Below are 6,000 nucleotides of genomic sequence, written 5' to 3'. Positions count from 1 at the left end.
AGGGCACGGCCTCAGTTTGCTGCCTAGCATCACAAAATGAAATAGCACATGAGCTTGGCAGTGTTGGCTCACACTGTAATCCCAGCAAGGGAGGCTGAGACAGTAGGACTGCATTCCTGGGCTCAAGAACAGGCTGGGCTACAGACTGTAGACTATCTCAAAAAGCAAGCAAACGAAATGTTTACTACCCCAACCTGCCGATCAGCATAGCTTACCAGCATAGCACAACGTAGTCAGTTGTTCCCCTTCTTTATCCTAGTGGCTGAGGGGAGCCAGGATCCCAGCCACCCACAGCATCGCGGAGACTGTATGGCTTATCTACAGCCTGGAAACAGATCAACATTCACAGCTGAAGTATGCTAGGTACAGCTCAGGGGCTGATCGGTCGGTCACCTAGCAGGCACAAAGGTTCAGTCACTAGCACTGCAAAAATGAGTAAGTAAATAAATAAAAAAAGAGCTGGACATGGTGGCACACCCCTTCACTCCCAAGCACCAGGAAGACAGAGACATGTGACATACTATGAGGACACCCTGGTCGACATAGTGAGTTCCAGGCCAGCAAGGCCTACATGGTGAGACCTTGTCTAAAAAAATAAAAATTGAAAATAAGATTTCTATTTTTATTCATTAAAGTAGAAATATCATTAAATTCTACCGTCACGTGTAGAAATTATTAGCTGATGTAAAAATAATAGGCCATGGACACAGCCACATGATAGCAGCAGAGAGGACTTCCTTAGTAAGTGGCATAGCTTCCCTGCTGCCTAAGCAGAGTGAGCCAACTTCAGGGACTCCAGCTCAAACCATGCTGTGTCAGCTTACATTACTATAACTAAGTACCTCAGAGAATCAACTTAGAAACAGGAAAGGTGTACTTGGTACTTTGCCTCACAATTTTGGAGATATCAGTTCACGGCCAGTTGGCTCCATTGCTTTTGGGACTGTGGCAAGGTAGCATTTTATTACAGGAGCATGTGGTAATGGCAGCCAGTTCACCTCATGGCTGGGAGCAAAGAGCAAAGGGTCCAGAATCCTACAATCCCTTTCAAGGGGTTGTATCCCTCCTTGACCCAAAGACATCTCACAAGACCCTACCTCTTAAAGCTTCTGCCATATTTTAATAGCGTCGGTCTGGGGATGAGCCTGTAACACACGGGACTTGAGATATTATCTAGCCAGCACTGAGGCATGAACTGTATTTGGGCCAACAGGACTCTTACTACACACGCCTGTTTCTTTAACTAAACGGGGGACATTTCCTACTTCCTAGTCCTACTAAGAAAATTGAATGTAGCTGAGGAAAGGTAGAGTTTAAGCTAAAGGACTTGTCTCACTTCTAGGGGGCCCTGGGTTCAATACCCAGCACTGAAAAAAGGGGGAAAGAAATAAAATGGAGTGGTCGTAAACAGGTAACAGAATTACTGCCATTCATTGAGTGCTGATAACTAATGTGTTCTAAGTCCCTAGCTCAGACAGTTCAGGTCCACAGTCTGTGCTGTCAACCCTGTGGCAAACTGTCTTCGAACCCTAGCGATGACCGTCACAGCACTCTATCACAGAGAAAACAAAGGTCAGATTGAGGAAGAACACACCTAGTTTTCTCTAAAGCATGAGCTGTTCTCTGCTGTGTTCTTGTGTAGATACCCAGTGTCCAATACAGTGCTTAACACAGCGAATAACCACATTGACTTTTAAAATATTGCTTCTGTCAGCCCTTTACAAAAGGAAATTAGCCACGAGAGCCACTCATAGTGATCTGGATTGGCTTGTGGTTCTGTTTTCCAGAGCTGAGTTGGATTTAAAGGTGGTCCACACCACCCCCCTAAGATCTACGCCTCCTTAAGGAAGCTTTGTGTCATCCCTGCAGGTGTGATGCCAGGCATTAATAGAGAGTGTAACAGGAACTCAGAAGCTGCTCTAGCTAAAAAGCATTGATTTCTCACTTGGACCTCAAGGTCACTAATAGCAGGATGGGAAAGCCTGGCATCTCTGCCTCCATTTTGTATCTGTCCCCTTTGGGTTCTACTCCCGAGTGATTGCGTCAGCATGTGAGCCATTCACACATCTACCTAACCCACCTCATCCCCCTTCAAGGCTGAAGGCACAGGGATATTCACTGTCTTAAACCTGTCACCAAACCGAGTCCCCCTTGGGTTCTAGGAACAGCATAGCCTGACAGGACAGGACATTCCCCTCACCCAGTTGAGAGTAATTTCCACAATGGTGAGGTTGCAGCCAGGAGTGTTGTGAGATATTTGATTATATTGTGTAAAAATATGTCACTGTGGGCTGGAGAGATGGCTCAGAGGTTAAGAGCACTGGCTGCTCTTTCAGAGGTCTTGAGTTCAATTCCCAGCAACTACATGGTGGCTCACAACCATCTATAATGAGATCTGGTGCCCTCTTCTGGTGTGCAGACAGAACACTGTATACATAATAAATAAATAAATAAATAAATAAATAAATAAATAAATAAATAAATATTTTTTAAAAAGTCACTGTGATGGGTTTAATAAAAAGCTGAATGGCCAATAGCTAGGCAGGATTTCCAGGCACAAAGGATGCTGGGAAGAAGAAGGGTGGAGACACAGAGAGACACATGGGCCTTACAAAGTAAAGGTAACCAAGCCACATAAAAGAATATAGATTAAAAGAAACGGGTTAATTTAAGTTATAAGATCTAGTTTGAGACAAGCCTAAGCTATTGGCCAAGCTTTCATAGTAAGTCTCTGTGTGGTGATTCGGGAGCTGGCTGGTAGAACACAGAAAGTCCGACTACACAGAAGTAATCATCTCCTACCAGACACCTTGGGATTCACATCCAGATCCCAGCACTTAGAAGGTAGAGTCAGAGAATTGCCAGGAGTTTGAGGTCATCTTGAGTTACATACTGGGAGTTGTAAGCCAGCCTGGGGTATAGAGTGAGTTCTGTCTGAACAAACCCAAATAAATGAAAAGATCGTATAAGAATCAGCATGTCCACCCAAACAAGGACTTTTTGTTTTGTTTTGTTTCTCGAGACAGTTTCTCTATGTAGCTTTGGCTGTCCCAGAACTCACTCTGTAGACCAGGCTGGACTTAAACTCAGAGAGATCCACCTGTCTCTGCCTTCTGAGTGCTGGGATTAAATGCATGTGCCTTTATAAATTTATAATTAAGATTTATTTTATATGCATGGATGTTTTGCCTGCCTATATATGTGTTTGTGTGTACTTGGTGCCTACTAAGGCCAGAAGAGAGCATCAGATCCCCTGGAACTGGAGTCACTGATGTTTGTGAGCCACAGTGTGGGTGCTGGGAACTGAACTGGGTCCTCTGCAAGAACAAGTGCTTTTAACTGCTGAGCCACCTCTCCAGCCCCAAAGACCTTTCCAGACCACTTTACAGAACTAGAGCCGAGACAACGATCAAGGCAATTACACTGTGAATGAACGGTCTAATTACATGGACCTCTTGCCCCAATTCTTTTATTTAAACCTAAAGCCCAACTCAGTTCCCAGAGTCAAACAGGTTCTTCTTCCCAGTGTACTAAATCTCCCTTGCCTTTCCACAGCCATCAGTCTCTCTGTCTTACTGGATGGGCTGCCAAGGCTAGCCTGCCTGGGTTGCCAGAGTTAGGGGACTTTTCCCTAAAGCTCTAGTTAAAAGACTTCTTAGGTGGGTGCCCTCTTGACTAGGCCTAGGGAAGACTCGTGTTAGCTCCTCCCTGCAAGGTCCTTGTCTGGCCATTTGGCTTGTGCTTGGTACAAAAATGCACTGTAATGCATTTTACTAGATAAGTAAGGTCTTCTCCCCTCCTACCCGCCCTCAGGTGAAGTGGTCAGACAGCATCCTTCGGCTGCCGACTTTAGAAACCCAAGGAGACCTGGAGTGAGTCCAGACTGAAATTGTACACATCACCTATGCAGAGAAAGCAGGGGCTCCCTCCTCTGCTCCAGCCAGGCCTTAAAGCTTCGGGGAAGTGGAGGGACTTCTCCTCCTGCTTAGCAGCTATTATTCTAAGAGAATGAGTTGTTCCAGGGAAGTGTAGAGTTAAGTAAATCATTTCATGTTCTGCAGGTCAGAGTGATGTAGTCATGTGGAGGGGAAAACACCACAAAGAAATCAAAGCACAGATGAAATCAACACAAGACACATTGGCCACTTCTGCCTACGGTTTCCAGCAGGTCTAGCTCAGACATGTCCAATGCGTACTCAGACATCGTTCCTTCCTTGAATCCACTAGCCCTGGCAATGGGCGACCAGGGGCCTCAGTGCTGCTGCTGTTCCCAAATGGCCAAAATACACACATTCACTCCTTTTCTCTGTGACTAAAATATACCGTTTCAGAATCCACAACTGGCTAGTTCGCAGGCATCCTAGGAAGAAAAGCAAGGCATCTTCAACCAGATGAAAAGGACTAAGCCCTTAACTAGGGAAACTGCCCTTCTGACTCAGGCATGCTGTCCTTGGAAGTTACTAAGCTACATAAAAGTCTTTTCTAAAAGTCCTAGTAATGTGCGTGGGACCGGGCACTGTGAGCTGGAGCAGGCACTGACCGGAGGGAAGGGAGTCTAGCATTCACTGAGCTCTTGCCTGCCGCCCACCCCCCCAGAAGGGATGATCCCATCTTGCAGGTCAGAAAACACCAAGTCAGTGAGGTTACAATAGCTTACCAGGATCAACAACTCACAAGGGGCCTCGAAGTAGTGCAGAAGCTGGGTACAACATGGGACTGTCTGCTTTTCCCTTATAAAGGTCTGTGAGTTCAAGGCCAGCCTGGTCTATAAATCCAGTTCCAGGACAGCCAGGGCGGTTACACAGGGAAACTCTGTCTTGAAAAGCAAGCAAGCAAACAACAAAAGGTTGTTTCAAGGAGGAAGGGACAGGCATTTTCAACCTGCAGCTAGATGTATTTTCCATTTGGTTTCATTATACGAGATCCTAAGGAAGTCATTTCTCCTTAGCCCCACTCTGCAGAGTCCAGTGAAGCTTGTGACTGTTTCAGAGCCCTGAGGATCTAGTGGTCAGACCCTCTGCTGTCACTCTGACCAGGACAGAACAAATGTTAACAGCCATTTCCACTTCCCAGAGTAACAAAGGCCTTTTGACTCTGGGGGAGGACAAATCATGAACTAGGTCAGGGACACAAGTGCTCCCAAGTGACAGAGTCCAGTTGCCTCCTGTTAGAGATAAGCCCGACTCACCTCAGTGCTGATGGGAACCAAGGAATGACTGGGAAACAGGCCTGCTGCCTTCTGCCAGGAGCTGTCCTGTGACCTTGGGCAAAGCGTGCTTTCTAGGCCCTTAGCCTGACATTGCTGAGTCACACGGGCTGCTGGCTGGCTCCTAAGGATTTTGGTGACAATATTTTTTGTCAATTAATGAAATCCTGAGTCCTGCTTCCACATACTGGTAAATAGGAAGTCTGGGCACCCAGAAGTCTGTTTGCCAGGTTTGGAAATGGAGTGCATGTGACACTGCCCACATGCTATGGGAGCAGAGCGTGTGTGTGTGTGTGTGTGTGTGTGTGTGTGTGTGTGTGTATACGCGTATGTGTACATGTGCATGTATTTATTTACCTGTGAATCTTCACATTGTTATATACCCCTGACCTCATACTCCTTGTTAGATATTGTTACTATATTTCCCCTGATAGAACTCAGCAACAAGCAATTTACAACCAGAACATCAATCTTCACTGGGAAATTCTGCCTATACTCACAGCGGAGTTTGCTTGGGAAATCCTGACTGGCTGAGCACAGTATCTAAATTCAGAGCTTTTTTTCTCCAATATCCTTTTTTTTAGCCTTTAAATTACATTGATTTGTGTGTGTGCATGCATGTGCATATTCATATGTGTGGCCAAGTGTGTGTCACAGCACACATGTGGAAGTCACAGGACAATTTGTGGGAGTTCTCTCCTCTACTGTGAGATCAAACTCAGGTTGTTAGAAGTGGCGTCAAGCCCCACCTCCACACCTCTAGCAGAACATTTTAATTAAGGGTTCCTGCAATC

This window comes from Peromyscus eremicus, chromosome 1, assembly GCF_949786415.1.
Source record: "Peromyscus eremicus chromosome 1, PerEre_H2_v1, whole genome shotgun sequence".
Lineage (NCBI taxonomy): Eukaryota > Metazoa > Chordata > Mammalia > Rodentia > Cricetidae > Peromyscus > Peromyscus eremicus.
This window is presented reverse-complemented; position numbering follows the sequence as displayed.